This window comes from Antechinus flavipes, chromosome 5 (genome assembly GCF_016432865.1).
Source record: "Antechinus flavipes isolate AdamAnt ecotype Samford, QLD, Australia chromosome 5, AdamAnt_v2, whole genome shotgun sequence".
In the NCBI taxonomy this organism is placed as follows: Eukaryota; Metazoa; Chordata; class Mammalia; order Dasyuromorphia; family Dasyuridae; genus Antechinus; species Antechinus flavipes.
The window spans coordinates 85,698,809-85,719,392 of record NC_067402.1 but is presented as its reverse complement, the minus strand read 5'-3'; the positions used below and the strand labels follow the sequence as shown (position 1 = coordinate 85,719,392).

At 38.0% G+C, this 20,584-nt stretch overlaps 1 long non-coding RNA gene across 1 annotated transcript; it reads right to left on the bottom strand.

Moving 5' to 3' along the window:
* Positions 1-827: 827 nt before the first annotated feature.
* On the bottom strand, positions 828-11,988 carry LOC127564305 (uncharacterized). Its single transcript, XR_007954227.1, has 2 exons — positions 11,811-11,988; positions 828-1,229 (listed from the first exon to the last, which is right to left on the bottom strand). It is a non-coding gene; the product is annotated as an uncharacterized LOC127564305 (long non-coding RNA).
* Between the last annotated feature and the right edge of the window lie 8,596 nt (positions 11,989-20,584).

Genomic DNA, 20,584 nt, shown 5'->3' with positions numbered 1-20,584 from the left:
TTGACATCTCCTCTGCAATTCATAATCTTTGAAAATTGCCTACAGCACTGAGAAGTTGAGAAATTTGCTGAGATTCAGACAACTCGAATGTAAAAGGCAAGATTTGAGCTCAGTTCTTGCTGTCTTTGAGGCTGGCTCTCTTTCCACAATATTATTATTTTCATTACTGCCACATAATAAAATAAGCAATGTAAGCTGTTTGCCCTTAATAAAAAGAAGGAAGGAGTATGGTCCAGTAGATCGAGTGTTGGACAGAGAGCTTGGAAGAACGGGGGAATTCTACCTCTTAATACTCACTGATTGAATGTACATGGTCAAGGCATCAAACTTTTTTGAGCCTCAAGTCTCTCTCTTGAGTTCTTAAGTATGGATGATTTTTATTTACTTCAGTGAAAGGGTTTGTCACGACCTCTGCAGATGAAATTATACATCCTTAATGTTGACTTAAGATTTAATGATAACTTATGTAAGTGTATGTAATGTTTTATATACATCCAAAGCACTTTCAAAAAATATTTTATTTGATCATAGGAACTATTCTGGCAAATATGTCAGAGGATAGAAAATAAAACATCCCTCATTTTTAGCAGAGTGCTGAGGGATAAATGCATACAATGAATACTGTTTATACTGTCAAACAAAGTCCTCTGATAGGTTCTGTTTAAATTCTTTTTCTTTGTGACAAGGATGGATTCTAATTGGTGAGAAACGGAAGAAAAGAATATGCAGGAATTGTCTGTACTGTAAAAAATAAGCAATTTTTAAAAGGGCAGATTTTATTATCCCCATTTGACAGATGTGAATATAAAGGCACATAAGATTGAAGAGACTTTCCTAATACACAATTTATTATAGGTGTAGAGGGCCTGAACTCTGGAGAAATATACTTGAACTGAGGTGTTAACTCAGTGGAATTGATGAGATGATGGTTCTCTAGTTTACATATATACTTAGTACTTAGTATGGTGATGTAATGGTTCTCTAGTTCACACATATTCAGAATGCAGTAATGATGTAATTGTACTAAGGTATATAAGAGCTGGGAAGGACTAGAAATGAGTCATTCCATCTCTGACCAGCCTTCATCATTTCTCCTTTAAGACCAAGGACTAGGGCTGACCCCGAGGTCCTCCAGAAAGCTGTCTCGAACATTACACATGGGTAGGATGGAACCCAGGCCTCCAGTTTCCAGATTGACACAAATTTTCTTAACTGCAATCAGGAATAACCTATGTGGACATATCCAAAAAAAAGTTTTAGAATTAGGGATAAAGTATTATTAGTAAATTATTATTATTAGTGTTCCCAATAAATAGCACTGTTTGAACTTACAATAAACATCATTCAATTATGGCATTTAGGAGTTGAAAAAACCTAAGAAGTCATCTAGTCCAGGGATTCTTAAACCTTTTCCACTCATGATCCCTTTTCACCTGACAAATTTTTACAAGACCTCGGGGTATATATATATATCCCCTATACATAACATTCAGTTACAAGACCCCATATAAAGTCTTAAACCACAGTTTAAGAAGCTGAGTTCTTTCACCCAATGCAAAAATCTTTGCTACAACATTTCTGCCACATGGTCATCTAATCTCTGAATAAATACCCCTACTGACAGAAAGTGCACCTATAAGGCAGTAAGCATATTACTGGATATCTCCAGCCATTAGAAAGTTCATTATTATGTTGAGCTGAAATTTGCCTTCCTGTAACTTCTCTCCTTTGGTCTTGTCACTCTCCCACTCAATAAAAGTGGCTCCTTTTTGTCTGCAGCAGCAAATATGAAATGGTCTGCTTGCATTCAAAGCCTTTCATAACCTAGTCCCCTCCAACCTTTCTGGTCTTTTTTTTAGATCTTACTCCCAAACATACACCCCTGGCTGTTCCACAAACAAGACACCAGACCTCTCAGTCCTAAGCATTCTCTCTGGCTGGGCGCCATACTGGGAACACTCTCCCGGGTACTCCTCAGACTACTGACCTCCCTGAATTCTTTTACATTCCAATTAAAATTCTTGTTGCTGTTTGTCCTTCATTTTCAAAGAGTATCAGTGACATCATGAGCTGATGTCTCAGCTTATGCATGAATTGGACTTAAGTGAGACAGAATTGCCTCATTGAAATCTGGTGGCAAGAAAATAGTCAAGACTTTTTCTTTATGACAGTCACATAGAATTGTGTGAATCTTTCTTTTCTCCTTTAAGTCTCTTCTTTTCCAGAAGAGGCGTGCTCATGGCTAGGTCTTCTCAAAATAGGGCATTTCAGGCCTGGATTCAGCAATCATTGAGTTTAATTTCCAGAGTCAGCTCCAGGGGACACCAGGCAGCGGTTAATGGATTTACAGAAGAACCTTTAATTCTAAAGTACAGGGGAACTTTCTCAGGTTGATTCAGCCTCTCTGCAATATTCTAGCTTTTAACCCCACCAAAGAGAGATGCATTCCCTAGCATTAGTTTCCCATGGAAACAATGTTACACTGTAGTGCTGAGAATTGTTGTTCAGTTACACTGAGTCTATTTAATCCTTGTTCCTCACTGAGTTTCACTACTCTGGGACTTCTTGGACTTCTCCCCCATTAGATGTGTAAGACTCTTGAAGGGAGGGACTGCTTTCCTTTGTTTTGCTTGTATCCACAGGTGCTTAATAAATATGTAACTATTGACTATTTCTGAGTTAAATATGCCTTTGAGGGCTGCCTTCAATATCTTCACCATCATTTCTATTTCTCCTATAATAAGGAAACATTCACGTTAGGGTACAGTTGATATGTATGTTTAAATATAATAAAACAGTGAAAAGCATTACAAACAGGGCATGAATAAGTTCTCAAAAAAAAAAAATGTATAAATGTTTCAGCCAATAGCTTTTTTTTTTTTTTTTTCATAAAGATCTTTTCCATTTTCAGGGAGCACTGAACTAGACCATAGGGACTCTCCAATTTTTCCAGTGAAAATCATTTATAAATCTAAATGCTTCAGACACACAAAGATTTGATTTCCCCCAAACTCCACAGTTAGTGACAGAAGCATGAGTTGAAGCCAGGTCTTTCCTGACTCCAGCTCCACTGATTTGTCCACTAGGTCTACACACACAGGTTCATTTACCAGAAGGTTGGATTCCAGGTATAGAAAGAAAGAAAAAATCCTTTATTAAGCACCTATTTTACAAATATGATCTCATTTGAAGTTCACAACAACTTTGGGATGTAGGTACTATTATTACCTCCATTTTATAATTAAGAAAAGCAAGGCAGGGGGTTAAGTGATTTAGTCAGAAATTAAAGGTCGCATAGCTAACAAGTATCTGCAGTGCTATACCAATCAGACTCCCAAAAAACTACTTTGATGAATTAGAAAAAATAACAACAAAGTTCATATGGAAAAACAAAAGGTCAAGAATTTCAAGGGAATTAATGAAAAAAAAATCAAATGAAGGTGGCCTAGGTGTACCAGATCTAAAATTATATTATAAAGCAGCAGTTACTAAAACCATCTGGTATTGGCTAAGAAATAGACTAGTTGATCAATGGAATAGGTTAGGTTCAAAGGACAAAACAGCCGATAACTTTAATAATCTAATGTTTGACAAACCCAAAAACCCCAGTTTTGGGGATAAGAATGCATTATTTGACAAAAATTGCTGGGAAAATTGGAAATCAGTATGGCAGAAACTAGGCATTGACCCACACTTAACACCATACACCAAGATAAGGTCAAAATGGGTTCATGACCTAGGCATAAAGAATGAGTTTATAAATAAATTGGAAGAGCATAGGATAGTTTACCTGTCAGACCTGTAGAAGAGGGAGGAATTTATGACCAAAGAAGAACTAGAGATCACTATTGACCACAACATAGAAAATTTTGATTATATCAAATTGAAAAGTTTTTGTACAAACAAAACAAATGCAAACAAGATTAGAAGGGAAACAATAAACTGGGAAAACATTTTTACAATCAAAGGTTCTGATAAAGGCCTCATTTCCAAAATATATAGAGAATTGACTCTAATCTATAAGAAATCAAACCATTCTCCAATTGATAAATGGTCAAAGGATATGAACAGACAATTCTCAGACGAAGAAATTAAAACTATTTATAGACATATGAAAATATGCTCCAAATCATTATTAATCAGAGAAATGCAAATTAAAACAACTCTGAGATACCACTACACACCTGTCAGATTGGCTAGAATGACAGGGAAAGATAATGTGGAATGTTGGAGGGGATGTGGAAAAACAGGGACACTGATACATTGTTGGTGGAATTGTGAACACATCCAGCCATTCTGGAGAGCAATTTGGAACTTTGCTCAAAAAGTTATCAAACTGTGCATACCCTTTGATCCAGCAGTGTTTCTACTGGGCTTATACCCAAAGAGATACTAAAGAAAGGAAAGGGACCTGTATGTGCCAAAATGTTTGTGGCAACCTTGTTTGTAGTGGCTAGAAGCTGGAAAATGAAAGTATGTCCATCAATTGGAGAATGGTTAAGTAAATTGTGGTATATGAATGTTATGGAATATTATTGTTCTGTAAGGAATGACCAGCAGGATGAATACAGAGAGGACTGGCGAGACTTACATGAACTGATGCTGAGTGAAATGAGCAGGACCAGGAGATCATTATATACCTCAACAATGATACTGTTTGAGGATGTATTCTGATGGAAGTGGATCTCTTCGATAAAGAGAGCCTTAATTGATCAAAGATGGACAGAAGTAGCTACACCCAGAGAAAGAACACTGGGAAATGAATATAAACTGCTTGCATTTTTGTTTTTCCTCCCGGGTTATTTATACCTTCTGAATTCAATTCTCCCTGTGCAACAAGAAAACTGTTCGGTTCTGCACACATATATTGTATCCAGGATATACTGTAACCTATTCAACATGTAAAGGACTCTTGCCATCTGGGGGAGGGGGTGGAGGGAGGGAGGGGAAAAATCGGAACAGAAATGAATGCAAGGGATAATGCTGTAAAAAATTACCCTGGCATGCGTTCTATCAATAAAAAGATATTAAAAAAAATAACAAGTATCTGCACCAATGATACTAGCTCAGTGATTCCAAACTCAGACTCAAACTTCTATCTACTGAGCTATCTAACTGATGAATTATACCGGATAGCAACCTTTAAGGAGGACAGCCTTAAAAAGAAAGTAAAGTAAAGAGAAGTGAGCTAGTTGGAGTGAGAAGACTTGGTTCTTAATTCTAGCTATGACATATGACCTGTATGACAATGTTGGCAAGCTGCTTTGCTTTTCTGAGCCTTAGCTTTGTCATCTGTAAAATGGGCATAATAATATGTATACTTGCCTACCTCACTTGGTTGCTTTAAGGAAAATGTTTCATAAACTTTAAAGTTTTATATAAATGTGAGTTTTTATTTTAAGAGATTACAGAGGGATAAGGGATGCTATGAATCATCCCATCATTCAGTTTTGCAGAAATAAGCAGGTAAGAAAATCATATCTGGTCATGAGTAAACAACTAATTTTTTTTTCAAAAGGTATAATTGTGTTTTTTTAGTCCTCGAGATCCAAAAAGTTCAATTACTACAGAATTGTTAAAATGGCATCTCATAGATAGATGGGTGAAAGGATGTAATAGACTAGAAGGGTCCACAGTAATTTACTATTCATGGCCTTTCATCATTTAAAAAAGAAAAGTATTCCCTTCTACAAAAAAAAAAAAATAAATCCTATGACCTAATTATAAATCCTCACCTTTGATCAATCTGTACTTAAAGAAGTCTAGAGTTCAAAGTCCTCTCTAATGATGTAGCAAATTATACAGGTGAAAAGGCCAATTATTAATCATGGCATCTTGAGGTGGTAAAGTACTTTAGAAATCACATAGTTCAAATTCCTCATTTTACAGATGGAGAGTTTGAGGCCCAGATTTGTGAAATGACTTGCCCAGGGTCAACTAACTAGCTAGTGACAGACCTGTCTTTGGATTCTCAGTTTCACTCTTTTTTCTCTGTTCTACTTTGTTTCCTCTATTCACTTCTCTCACTACAGCAGAAACTTGGAAGACTGCTTACAAACAAAGAAACCTAGCAACCTAAGATGCTGAATAGGGATGTGAAGGATGAAAGAGACAGAGAGAATCAAAGATTAGACATACACATTTTTCACTCTCTCTCTTTTTATTTTCCCTCCCTCCCCCACTTCATATACATTCTCACAGATATGAGTATGAACTTACTGAATCTTACTCTGTCCTTTGGTATCTATAAAATATTATCAAAGAAAGGTGGAGTTGCATTATATCAGAGTGGCCTATCAGCTCATTAGCCTAAGACTTTGAACTCCATGATCTTATAAATCTGAGCTTATAAATTATATATTAGTATCTTCCTTTTAATTAAAGTGAATTATCTCAACCTCACATTTGTTTGGTTTGTCTTTCTTTAAGTCAAATTCTTTAGCATTATCTGTAACATGAAGAGTTTTCAAATAGTAAGTGTACCTTCACTATAGTACTGTTCCAGAAAAAGTTATCTGTAAATCATATCATAGCTTCATAATTAAATGAACCCTAGAATGAAGACTCCTCCACTGTAGAAAATTACCTACTGATCTATCTCTTTTAACAGAATCATAGAGATCTTCTAGTTCAACCCCTTCATTTTTAGGGATGAGAAACACGTTGCTTCCTTCCAGTTTTCAAAGAGAGGCTATGACTCATGTAGTATAATGGATAGAGCCTGGAACTTGGAGTCAGAAGCTCTAGGCTTTAGTCAGAAGCTCTAGGCTTTAGTCAGGGACTGTCTGTTTGACTGTAGGTCATTAACCTTGGTTTCCTCATCTATAAAAGAGGATAATAATAATGTGCCTATAATGCTTTGGTTTACAAATGTGAGTAGCTACTTTCCAAGGTCACACGGCTATAGTTATTAAGGTTTGTGTTAATTTAGATGTTTATATAGCACTTAGCATGAAGCTTTCTACATAGCAAACACTCAGCAAACATTTTCTAAACAAATGAATTTCAGGATTCCATAAAGCAAGTTACAACTGCATTCTCTGAATTTGTTTTCGAAGAACTGTACTGAACAGTGTCTCCCAAGCAGGCTGGCAAATGCCTAGGATATAAGGGTACCGGAGAGTTTACAGGGTTGGCAGGATACTATGGCTCCCTTCCACTGTCCTAAATAAGTACAAAATGAGCAGATTATCCAACTGGCTCCTGATCAGGTAGTCAATTAGCAATCAACAAGCATTTACTAAGTACCTTATATGTGCCAGTCAAGCCAAATGAATGGTGGAGATATAGACAACTGGCCCTCAATCAAAAGGAACTGACATTCTAGTGTGAAAGGGTAATAGTGAGTAGAGAATAAGACATCTATAAGACTTAGAGAGGTTTGTATGAAATACATACAGAGTAGGTGACATAACTTTATAGAATAAGGCCCTAGTGTGCTGTGTTTGTCCTTTGTTCTCAAAGAAAATCCTGACACCAGAAAAATGAGCCAGGATTTAAATGCAAAGTCACCTACCTCACTTTCTCCTTCAGAGCCATCTGGGTCTAGCGGGATGACTGGAGATGGCCCTGGATGCAGTGAGAGACCTTGGCCTTTTTAAGCTAAAGTCTTTAACAGGTTGAGAGAAAGCCCAATCCGTGATTAAGATTAGGTAATAAATGAGGCAGAAAATGGCCTCTTTTATCTAGTTTAAAAAAATTATGCACATGCACATCTATCTATCTGTTTGTCTATTTGTCTATCTGTCTATCCATCTATCTTTCAATTTGGGATGGGAAAGACTCTCAGGATTTCTGGCCAAAATACAAACAATTGCTATTTATTTTCATCCTGAACTAATCAGGGCCCAAACAGTGACCAAGAGGGGACCTATTGTTAATCAGTCAGTGACAGCCAGATTGATTTGGGTTTAAGGCATGGTTCTTAAGAAAAAAAAGAAAAAAGCTTAGCCCATAAATGCCAAGATACTTTGGGAGGTTTCAGGGATCAAAATTTAAGTTCCTTTGGACAGAGCATCCTTGGGTAAGTGTATGATATCCTATGTGGACTGAAGAAAGAGAAGGGAAAGAAGAAAAAAAGAGAGGAGAGATGAGAGGAAGAAGAAGGGAGAGGAGGGAAGCAGAGGAAACTAGTGTCTATGGGGACTAGGAAAGGCCTCTTGTAGGAGAAAAACTAAGCTGAGTTTTAAAGGATGTCAGCAATGTGAAGAGATAGAGGTGAGAAGGGAGAGTATTTCAGTCAGTATGAAAGCAGACTTGAAGTAAGAAGACAAATAATCTAATCAAAAGGTGAAAGTGAGAAGGGTTGAGGGCCTGAAATCGGTTAGTAGTTCTGTGAGTAGAGAATAAAGCATCTATAAGAAATATTTTGGAGATAGAAATTGCAAGATCTGGCAGTGCATTGGATACTTGGGATGAGTGAGAATATGGAGCTGAGGATGACACCGAGATTTCAAATGTGGGTGACCAAAAGGATGATAGCTCCTTGATGCTAAAAGGGAAGTTTAGAAGAAGGGTGGATCAAATATTTAGTTGTTCTCTGAAGTGGTCTATCCCTTCCTTGGAGTAAGGTAGGGTTTTTTTGAAGTTGTTCCTGACAGGATCCCCATTCCTGCCATTAAAGTAATTCCCATTATGAATCATTATTACATTAGAAGGAGCAGACTTCTAAGCAAAAGGAAGCTATGAAGGCAGGCTACCCAAGAAAAGAGGAGAGATTAAGGATTAAGGAGGCAAGTAGAAAGATTCTGGGAAAGACCCCAAACATTTGGGAACTATTGGGAACACTATTGGGAACAGTAGACTGGTACAGTGGGAGACCTTGGGCAGCATTAGGTAATTGAGGGAATTTATTGATAACCTAGGAGGAAAAGGGAATTTGAAAATGTCAGTAGCTCATCAATTTTGCTAGAACTGACTCTATGTATTATGATATGTATGAACTATAAAACCTGGATGATTCAAACTGATTTTGGTGGGGGTGGGGAGAATCAGAATTAGCTGAAAGTTTAAGTTCAAAAACTCTTTCTTTTTTTTCTTTTCCTCTATAGTATTTTATTTTTCCAAATATATATATAAAGTTTTCAACATTCTTTGTTTTAATATTCTAAAGTGAGTTCTAAATTTTTCCCCTTCCTCAGTATAGCAAGCAATTTGATATAGATATATACAATCATTTTAAACATATTTCCATATTAGCCATGTTGTGATAGGAAAAGCAAAAGAAAAGGGGAAAAATATGAAGAATAAACAAACGAAAACAAAAGGTAAAAACAGTATGCTTCGATCCATAGTCAGTCTCCATAGTTTTCCCTCTGTATGAAGATGGTATTTTTTATCCTAACTCTACTGAAATTGTCTTGGATCACTACTCTCTAAGAATTAGTTGAAGAAACTAGACAGAAGTTTTCTTATCAGAGCCAAGATCCTACTGTTAAGTCTTTGAAAGACTTTTACTTGGAAGAAGAATGAGAATTAAAACAGAACTGGTAGCAATGGGTAGAAGTTGTGGAGAAATGGAGTTTGGCTCCACCAATTAGGATTGCCTAAGAGAAGAATGAATTAATTTCTATGAATAATGGATTCTCCAGCAGCCTTCAAATAAATAAAATGATCAATGATACTGTACAAAAAGGGTTCTTAACTTTTTTTGTATCATGGATTGCTTTGTTCATCTGGCAAAAGCCATGCATTTTTTCTCAGAATAATGTTTTGAGATGCATAAAATAAAGTTTCCAAAAATTTTTTTTAAATCAATGGATCCCAGGTTAAGAATTCCTGCTATAGAAGGTTCAAAGGATTATAGTTTTAAGACTGGAAGTGACCTTAGAGATCATCTAGCCCAGGGCTTCTTGAACTTTTTCTACTGATGACCCTTTCACTTGAGAAATTTTTGTGACTATGGGTGTATAGGTATATAAAATAGGTACACAAATCAAATATTTACTGATAACCCACACATTCAGTTTTGAGGTCATGCCTCACAGTTTAAAAGCTTTGATCTAACCTAACTTCCTCATTTTATAAATGAAAAAAAGTGAGGCTCAGAACGACTTGGGTCATTACAGCTGAAAAGCTATGCCAGTAGAGGGCAAATGTCAGCAGGTCTTACCAAGCTAGACGGTCTTTAATTATGGACCCAGGCTAGGTACTGATGACAAAAATAAAAGTCCTTCCCTTTCAAGAAGCTTGTATTCTATTGGTGGATATTCTAAGAGTGGAAGTTTTCTTTGCCCTACAATCATATCAGTCGGTCAAGAAACATTTATTTAGCACCTAGTATGTATAAGGCACTGTGCTAAGCACTGGGGAGAGATAGAAAGAAAAGCCAAAATACTTAAAGCTTTTCAGTGTCATTTCACAGGATCGCTGATTTAGAAAGAAAGACTTAGGTCATTTGGTCTTTAAATTTACAGATAAGGAAACAGGGAAAGATTTTCCTTGATACTCTTTTCTCTCTTGGTTTCTGAGACACTTGTCCTAGCCAGTTCTGTTTTCTTTGCCAGATCTTCATGCAGATTATGCCCTTTAGCTGGGAGTGTCCTTCATAGCTCTATCTCAGGCCCTCTTCTCTTTCCCCCCACTAATTCACTCTCTCATCAGCTCCTGTGGATTCATTTCTCATCTCTAGGCTAATATTTGTCACATCCACTTTCCAGTCCTAACCCCTCTTCTCCCCCCACCTGGATCTCCACTATCCACTGGACATCTTTAACTCAACATATCCAAATATGTACTCATTATATTTTCCCCCAAAACCATCTCCCCTTCCTAACTTTCCTATTTCTATGGAGGACACCCCCAAGTCACCCAGGCTCATAGACCAGGCTTCATTTTGAACTTACTCTCTTACACACACCATCACCCTCCTCCCCAGTCTGTGGCCAACAGCCATTGATTTTACCTTTTCCTGGGCTATTGCTAGGGGCTTTGGTTAGTTTTTCTACCTTGGATCTTTCACTCCTCCAGTGCATCCTCCACTCAAGCTATCAAAGAGATCTTCCCAATGCACAGATCTGACCAAGTCTCTGGCCTATTCGATAATTATACTCCACTGGTTATCTATCACCTCCAGAGTCAAAGATAAAACCCTATTTGACATTCAAGTTCTTTCACAACCTGAAGTTGTGTCTGACTCTTCATGAGACTATTTTGAGTTTCTTGGCCAATATCCAGGAGGGGTCTGCCATTTTCTTTTCCAGTGGATTAAGGGCAAACAGAAACAAAGTGACTTGGCCAGGGTCACACAGCTAGTCTGAAGCTTAAGTCTTGTGGACTACAGGCCCAGGGCTCTCTCCACTGAGACCTTTACCTGCTTTACCCACTCCTAAAGATTGTGTTATCCAACAACACGGGCCTCTTTGGTGTTCCTCAAACAGGATAATGTATTTTCCAAGCCCACTAACTCTCCCCCAGTGCTCTCCCTCCTAACTTTGCTGGCTTCCTTCAGATTCCAGCCCCAATGCTACCTGCTACAGGAAATCTTTCCCAGTCCACCCCAAAGCCACTGTCTTCCCTCTGATGATTTCCTATTTCTCTGTATATAACTTGTTTATAAGTAGTCTTTTATATTCACAGCATTAGACTAAAGACTCCTTAAGAAGTTCCCAGCTACTACAGTCTATTAGAATCCATTGTCTGCAGATGAATACATCCAGAGTCCAATGCACAATGTCATTCAGTCTGGAGAACTGACAAGATGAGTCAGCTTAAGAAACTCCAGCACAAAGAGCCGTCTGCCCGACTCACTTCAACACAAAGTCCCTCGTACAAAGCCCTGACTATGACTCAGAGGAGCACACAGCACTTACCTGCCACATCAGAGGTCAGGCCAGCCCCGAGCCCAGACAGAAGCAGCGCTGCAGTTCCAAGCCCTGTGGTCCTCTCCACGGAGGCCCGGACCCAGGTCACTAACCCCCAAATCCCCATTTTAGGAACTAAAAGTTGGCTGGCCCCTAATTCCCTCATTTCACAGATGAGCAAACAGAGAGGTCACATCTGGGATTTGAAGCCTGGGCCTTGGACTCTAACCCAGACTTTGCTTCTGATCCCTAGGGGCCCCTCTTAGGCGAAAGTTCTGGGAGGAGAAAGGTCCCAGCCTTGAGGAATCCTTGGAAAGTGTGAATCCCAGGACTGGAATAATCCTTCAGAATGAAGAGGTTTCTGGGGTCATAGCAGAGGAATCTGGACTATACCTCGGTGAAGGAGATATTCAAGAAACAAGGAACTGTGAGCAAAAAGACCAGTTAGGAGGCTACTGGAGTAGTCAGCACAAAATGTAAAGAATTACATTTGGATTATAGTGGCAGCCACGGAAATAAAAAATACAAGAGCTATTTCAAGAAAGACAAGTGGAAGAAAGATTGGGTGAGCCATAGTTACAAATCAATAATTTATGAGAAAAGAAGAATTACATTAATTACATTTTTTAGAATAAGAACTCCTAAATGGAATAGAAATACTAAAGTACACAAAATTTCAAGTTAGGACAGACTCGGGCCAGAGACTTTATAGAAACATGTAAAGAAAAAACAATAGAAACTTGAGTTTTAAGTTTTTAAGAAATTAATAATCAATATCTGTGAAATAAAGTCTGCATTTCCCTACCACCAATCCTTCAAACACATAAACAAATATTTCTCCCATGATTATTACAAAAGGTGATAATATTACATGTAAGATAACAAAAAATTCATGAAAGCGTAGATAGATGGAAAGTGTAATTTTGTATTTGACTCTAATAACAACATGAGGGTAAGAAGTGGCTTTATATTGATACTTATACACAAAGCTGGCTTTTCCAAAATTGTGATTCAGGACAACTTTGTCTTCTGTGCCTTCCTACCCCTCTTCCAGAGACCTTCTTCACTTCCAAAAAGCAAACACCATCATCTCCTTGAACTTGGACAACCGTAATAACTGCTCAAGTGTCTGCTCACTCCAGTCCATCCTCCATTCAGGCACCGAAGTGATATTCCTACAGCACAGGTCTGACCATGGTGCCCCCTACTCAATAACCTCCAGTGGCTTCCTTTTGCTTCCAGGAGCAAATACAAAACGCTCTGTTCAGCATTCAAAGCCCTTATGATCCAGTCCCCTCCTACCTTTCCAGTCTTATTACACCTTACTCCCCACCCCATCCTCTTCAGTCCAATAACATGACCCCTTTTCAATTTTCACAAACAAGACAATGCTCCATCTCAGCATTGGGCATTTTCTTTGGCTATCTCCCATATCTGCAATGCTCTCCCCTTTTATTCCGATTACTGATCTTTAAGTCCCAACCAAAATCTCATCTTTAGCAAAAAACCTTTACTAACCCTTTTAATATCAATCAATCAATCAATATTTGGTAAGTACCTAGAAAGTACCTGTCATATAAAAGGCCCTAAAAGTGGCTTTTTTCTCTTAATTATTATTTCTCCTGCATATAGCTTACTTTGCATTGACTTATTTGCATGTTAACTCCTTCATTAAACTGTGAGCTCCTAGAGGGCAGGAATTGTGTTTCACCTCCTTTTGTATTCCTAGTACTTGGCATGATATCTGGCAAATGGAAGGCATTTAATAATGCTATTTAAGGATTTGTAATTATATTATTCATTTACAGAACAGCTAGGCCAACTGAATATAGAATGCTGGGCCTGAAGTCAAGAAAACCTGAGTTCAAAGCAGACCTCAGACATTTCCTGGGTGTCACTTTGGGCAGTCACTTTAATCATTATTTGACTCAGTTTTCTCAACTGCATATTGCATTTACCTCCTAGGGTTGTGAAGATCAAATGAGAAAATATTTATGAAACACTTAACACAGTGTCTAGCACATAATAATGCTTAATTAATGCTTATTTCTTTCTAGGCTTCTGGAAAGTGGGACTTTCTGGACAGATTGCTTGGACTTTTTTGTAAATATTTGTGCTTTCACCTTCTAAGAAAGAAGGGGCAATCCTCAAACTTCAAGAGAGGTACTATAAGTATAGCATAACTGTATAGGTCCCTGAGGAAATAGGGCTCATCCGAGAAGAAAGGAGAGTTGTCCCGATAATTTATGGGATTAGTGATAGGGGAGGGCAAAGGGAAAAGGGACACCACCTTTGTATTTCTTGTTAAGTTATATAAAGCCAGATTTATACTTGATGCTTTGTTAGCTCTAGTATTTACATGGGAACCAGAGGCCCCTTATCTTTGTTGTAGAAACTCAGCTATAAGCTAACTTCCTTGACTAAATCCTGAGTGGGGGATGGGAGTGGGGAAAATCTCTCTCTCTCTCTCTCCCCTTCCCTCCCTCCCTCTCTTTCCTCTCTCCTTCTACCCCCTCTCTCTTTCTCTGTAAATTACTTTCCTCACATTTTATTGAGAAGATAGAAACCATTCACTTGTGAGTTTCCTCTTCTCCCCTATTCTATGTCTCATCTTTACATTCATTTCAGTTCTGCAGTCCCTTGAAATCATTTTCAATTTTCTCCTTGACAGCTGTCTCTGATGAAGAAGTATCACCTTGCCTTGCAAAGACCAAATCTTTATGTGTATACTTGATTTCATCCTCTCTTCTAGCAGATGTCTAGCAATAATCTCACATTGCTCCCCACCCATCCACCCACCAACCACCAATCTTCCTCTTCCTGTGAACCTTTTACTCTTGACCTGCATGAGTATCCAGTTCAAGCCCTCAATGCCTTTCACTTATCCCCTTGTAGCAGCCTCCAAATTGTTCTCAGGTCTCTTTCCTTTCACCCATCCTCCACAAATCTGTCCAAGTGATATTCCTAAAGCACAGCTCTAACCATGTCACTCCCCTGCTCAGAAAGCACAAGTGGTCCCTTATTACCTTTAGGATAAAATATAAAAAACTTAAAAAAAAATAACTCTTTGCCATTTGCTCACAACTTTCCCCTCCTTCCTAATTCCTGCCCTTATCGGAGGGGATATCAGTATACGTATTAATTCTTCCTTAAATAACCTAACCACTCAATTCCTCGACCTTTTCATCTCCCAGAAGCTACTTTTCCACCCCACTCCAGCCACACATACTCATGATTTTGCCATCAGACATCAATGTACCACTTTTGTGTTTGGGAATCTTGAGGTCCCATTATCCAATCATAATTTATTAGTTTTCCAATTCTCCCTCTGCCTTCCCTTACAAAATCCTACTGCTCTTCATCTATTTTATAGCCTCAGTTCTAAACCAGGTCATCTCTCTTACATCAACCATTCTTTTTTATTCTCCCCATTTTGACCATTAGAACCAGTTCAACTCTACACTGTCCTCCTCTCTTGATTCCTATCCCTCTTATCATTTCACTAATTCAACCAGCCAGCCTCAGTCTCAGATTGCTCCCACCATTCTTTCTTATATATGTACTGCTGAACAAAGGTAGAAAAAATCACACAATGATTCTGACTGGGTCCAGCTCAAATTTATGAATACAACCTCAACTGAGCCTTCACTGCTGCTAGACAATCCTACCATGTTTCTCTTATCAATTAACTATCCCACTCTCTACAAAGGCTCTTCCAAACCTTTCATCCCTTCTCAAACCTCTTACAGGTCCATCTCTCCCCGCCACTTGCTCAGCTAAGATCTTTGCCTCCTATTTTACAGAAAAAATTAAGACCATTTGCCATGAACTCCCTTTTGTCTCCTTTTTCTCATTTCCTATCATTATCATTCTTCTACTGCTTCTTCCTTCACCCTTGTCTCACATGATAAGGATACTTTCAAGGTTAACTCCTCTACTTGTAAAAGAGATCCCATTCCAAGCTATTTCCTCCAAAAGATTGCTGCCGTCTCCCTCCTTCCTTGTGATCTCCACTTTTCTTTCTCTAGTTTTCAATCTCTCCCTCTCTAAGGACTCATTCCTGGGTGGTACAGTGGATAGAGCACTAGATCTATAGTCAGAAAATTCATCTTCTTGAAGTCAAATACGTTCTCAGACATTAGATGTGTGAATATGGACAAGTCATTTAGCCCTCATCTATAATATAAACTGGAGAAATGGCAAAATCCTCCAAGTCCCCTTTCCTACTGCCTGCAAACATGCTCAAGTGATGTTCATTCTGGGGAAAAAAAAAAAAAAAACCAACTTTACTTGATCTTTTAATCCCTGCTAATTATCAACCTTTGTCTCTTCTGCCTCTATCACTAAACTCAAAAAAAATCTCTCTCTTCTTCTTCTTTTTTTTTTTTTAATGTTGAGGCAATTGGAGTTAAGTGACTTGCCCAGGGTGACACAGCTAGGAAATGTTAAATGTCTGACATCAGTTTTGAACTCAGTTCCTTCTGACTTTAGGATTTGTGCTCAACCTATTGCACCACCTAGCTGCCCCTTCCCTCATTCTTCTGAAGCCCTCACAATCCAGCTCCCAATCTTACCAAATTGCTTTCTAAAAATGTTACTAAGGATCTTTCAGTTGCCAGACTCAATGGCTTTTTCTTCTGATCTTTATTCTCCTTGATTTCTCTGTATTCTGACACTATTGATCACTCTCTCCTCCTTGATACTGTCTTCTAGGCTTTTAGGATGTTACTCTCTGCTGGCTGTCATATATATTGTTACTCTCTGCTGGCTGTCATATATATATATATATATATATATATATATATATATATATATATATATATATAGCCACTTGTTGTCTCCTTTGCTGGCTCCCGCTCCACATCACACCCTCTAAATATAGGGGTCCCTCAGGCTTCCTTCCTGGGTCCTCTTCTCTTCTTTCATACCCTAGCTTCTTAAACTGTAGTTCACAATCACATAAAGGGGTCTTATAATTGAACAGGGTCATGAAATTTATGATTTACGGTAAATGTTTGATTTGTATACTTATTTTATATACCTACGTACCCAGGATCATATAAAAATTTCTTGGGTGAAAAGAGGTCTCAAGTGGACAAAGTTTAAGAAGCTCTGCTCTATACTGTTTCACTTGGTGATCTCATCAGCTCTCATGAACTTACTATCATCTCCTTGCAGATGGTTGTCATAGCTACCCTTTCTGACCCTCTCTCCTCTGACCAATCTTGCATTTCCAACTGCTTTTCTAACATCATATGTCCAGGAAACATCTTAAATTCAATATGTCCAAAACTGAATTCCCCTTTCCCTCAAATTCTGCCCATTTTTACCTTTGCCATTACTTGGGAGGGCAACATCATCCACCTGGAATCATCCTGAATTCCTTACTCTTCCAAACCCCATTCTGAACTGTTTCACCTTTTCAACATCTCTCAAACATACTTCCTTCTCTCCCCTGACACAGGCCCCCAGCTCCTCCTAACTGGATTATTTCAGTAGACTGCTGGTGAGTCCATATGCCCCAAGTCTCTCCCCACTCCAGTCACTGAAATGATTTTCCTGAAGCGCAAATCTGATCATGTCAAATACCACTCTCTCCCCATTCTGCACTTCTACTCAATAAACTCCTCTGGCTTCTTGTTGCCTCCAGGAGCAAATAGAAAATGCTTGCTCCTTCCTACCTTTCCAGTTCTTTTACACCTTACTCCCGAACACATACTCTGATCCAGCAACACTGTCTTGCTTCCACAAACAAGATACTCCATCTCTCAGCTCTAGGCATTATTTTTAAATTTTTGTTTATTTTTAATACACATTGCTTTATGAATCGTGTTGGGAGAAAGCAGAGCAAAAGGGAAAATTCATGGGAGAGATTTTAAAAAAACAAACAGAAAAAAGCAAGTTAACGTAGTCTGTATTGATTTACATTCAATCTCCTTAGTTCTTCTTTTGGATGCAAATAGCATTTTCTATACAAAGTCTATTGAGATTGTTTTGGATCATTGAACCACTAAAAACCACGCCTTTCATAGTTGATCATCGCACATTCTTGCTGTTATTGTGTACAATGTATTACTTGTTCTGCTTGTTTTGCTCAGCATCAGTTCACCTAAATCTTTCCAGGACCTTCATAAATCAGCTTTTTGTCATTTTTTGTAGAACAATAATATTCCATGTGCCAGAGAATGTCCAGCCATTCCCCAGTTGATGGGCATCCACTCCTTTTCCAATTCTTTTTTAACACAAAAAGAGCTGCTACAAACATTTTTGCACATGTGGGTCCTTTTCCCACCTTTATGATTTCCTAGGGATATAGACCTAATAATAACACTGCTGGATCAAGGGTATGCACCTTTGGGCATAGTTTCAGATTGCCCTCCAGAATGAGTTGGATCCTTCCACAATTCCACCAACAATGCATCAGTGTCCCAGTTTTCTCACATCCATTTTGACATTTATCATTATCTTTTCAGCTCTAGACATTATTTCTAGGCTGTCCCCCATGACTGCAATACTCTCCTTCCTCCACTTCAATTACTGACCTCCCTGGTTTCCTTTAAGACTCAACTAAAATCAAACCTTCTACAAAAGCTTTCCCCAAACTCTTTTAAATACAATGTCTTTCCTCTTATTAATTATCTCCTATTTATTCTCTAGATAAGGTTTTTGTATATATTTGTTGGCATGTTTTCTTTCCCATTTAGATTGTAAGCTCCTTTAGGGCAGGGGATGGTTTTTGTCTCTTTATTTCCCCAGTGCTTAAAACAGTACCTGGCACATAGTAGGCACTTAAGAAATGTTTATTGATTGATCTGGTTGTAGTTTACATATCCAGACTTTCCCCCTCACTGTTCATGGATTCTTGAGTCCAGCCAAACTAGCCTACTTCCAGATACAACGTCCTCCTCATCCCATGCCTTTTCATAAACTGACCTCCATGCCTGGAATACACTTTTCCCTCACCTCCATCTTTTAGAATTGCTAGTTTCTTTCAATGATTACTTCTACATGAAACCTTTGCTGATCCTCACTCTTAAGGCTGCACCGTATCCCCTTAAAAATTCTTTGTAATTTCTCTGTATATATAATTTGAATTTACTTGTATATTTATGTATTATTTGGATGTACCAATTCCATCCTTCCTCACCGCATATAAGCCAGCTAGCTGAGGTCCTTTAAAACTGAACAGGATGATACATATGGTAGAAGATGACTTCTTTCCCTCCAATTGAATAAAAACCTCACTGATTTGGATCAATTTGGAAGGTCAATCTATATTTGAGAAAAGTAGAATAAAATACTTTCAGGGAGATGGAGTTCTTTTATTTTTAAATTTTATTGATTACCATGAAATGTGGCATTTTGAATATATCCTCTGAGCAAGAGATGGGAAGCACATAAATAGCAATCATATAAGATGAATGGACAATGATGGCCTGTGACATGTACCTTTGGAGGAAGGAACTACTTCCAGGAGGTTATTAACTTGTTATTCTTCAAAGCACTGCTAAATAGAGATAGCTCTGAACCTATTTAAATAATAGATGAGAAAGATTTATAAATTGTGGTTTTATGAATGAGAGGTATCAGTAAAATTCTTTATCTCTGGGGTTATTGCCCATACCACATCATTCATGGCCCATTGTTAGCTTTTTCCAATCCAAGTGGTGTTACTTGCCAACACCAGTTAAAAGGGTTAGATAGAAGGCTTTTTTTGTGCTAGAGCACAATGACTTTGGGCATGAAAATAGGCTGCCTGTAGAGTTTTTAAATTATGCAAACAGAACCCAAATTTGGTCAGACAATAATTTATTAGTATTTGATGAGCACTAAATTGGATGCTACCAACCAATAAAAGAAAAAAAGCAATACCAACCACCTATTCCTGGGATGCAGTTGCTTGGTACCATAAGTTTTTCACATTAGACTCTCAGAGGTTGATAGAAGAAAATGACAGTGACTTGTGACCCAGAGAGGGCAGAACCCCTAACAAAAGAAACTCAATCAAGTGTTTAGGACTTCCTCCATGGAGTGTATCATTACTGAAGATGAATTTTGTAGCTTTGAACCAATTCGTCTGATAACTGAAGCCCCAAGTAAAGTAAAGTAAAGCTGTTATTCTGTGAATTCTTCCATGAATCTTTAAAGGAGGTGGCACAATAAAGGTCAATTTTCTTTATGCCGAATACAGTTAGAGGACCTATCCCTTCCTCTACCTGGGCCAACAGAGATCAGGATTCTGCTAACTTGAATTCAACTTAGTCTCCTCTTGAGCAGGACCTGAAACACCTCATGCAATCTAGGTAAATAATAGACTTCCATTTTTACCTCCTGCCTAATCACTCCATTATAGGAAATTAGGTTCTTAGGGATAGATCAGAGTCTCTGGAAATAGTTACATTTCAAAATAATTTTTAATGTTATAATTACTTTACCAAGTACCTGTCAAGTCATCTCATCTGATCTTCACAATCCTGTCTTAGCAACAATTGTGTACTCTCATGAGAACCAACTGTTCCAGAATACCACAAAATCTTCTCAAATATATCCATGATCACCTCTAACAATTCACACAGGAAAAATCAAATAGATGATGAAATCTTATGTTATCCATAGGAAATCACTGAAGATGGGAAATCAGCTAGGTTTATAAGAGAACGGGAGTATCGAGTTGTATTGTATTTGGAAAACTGAAGAATGCTTTAAATGATCCAAAGCTACTCCAAGGTACAGCTTATCTTTTAAAAACCAGTGTTCTTCTAATTTAGTTTGGCTTGTAGCCT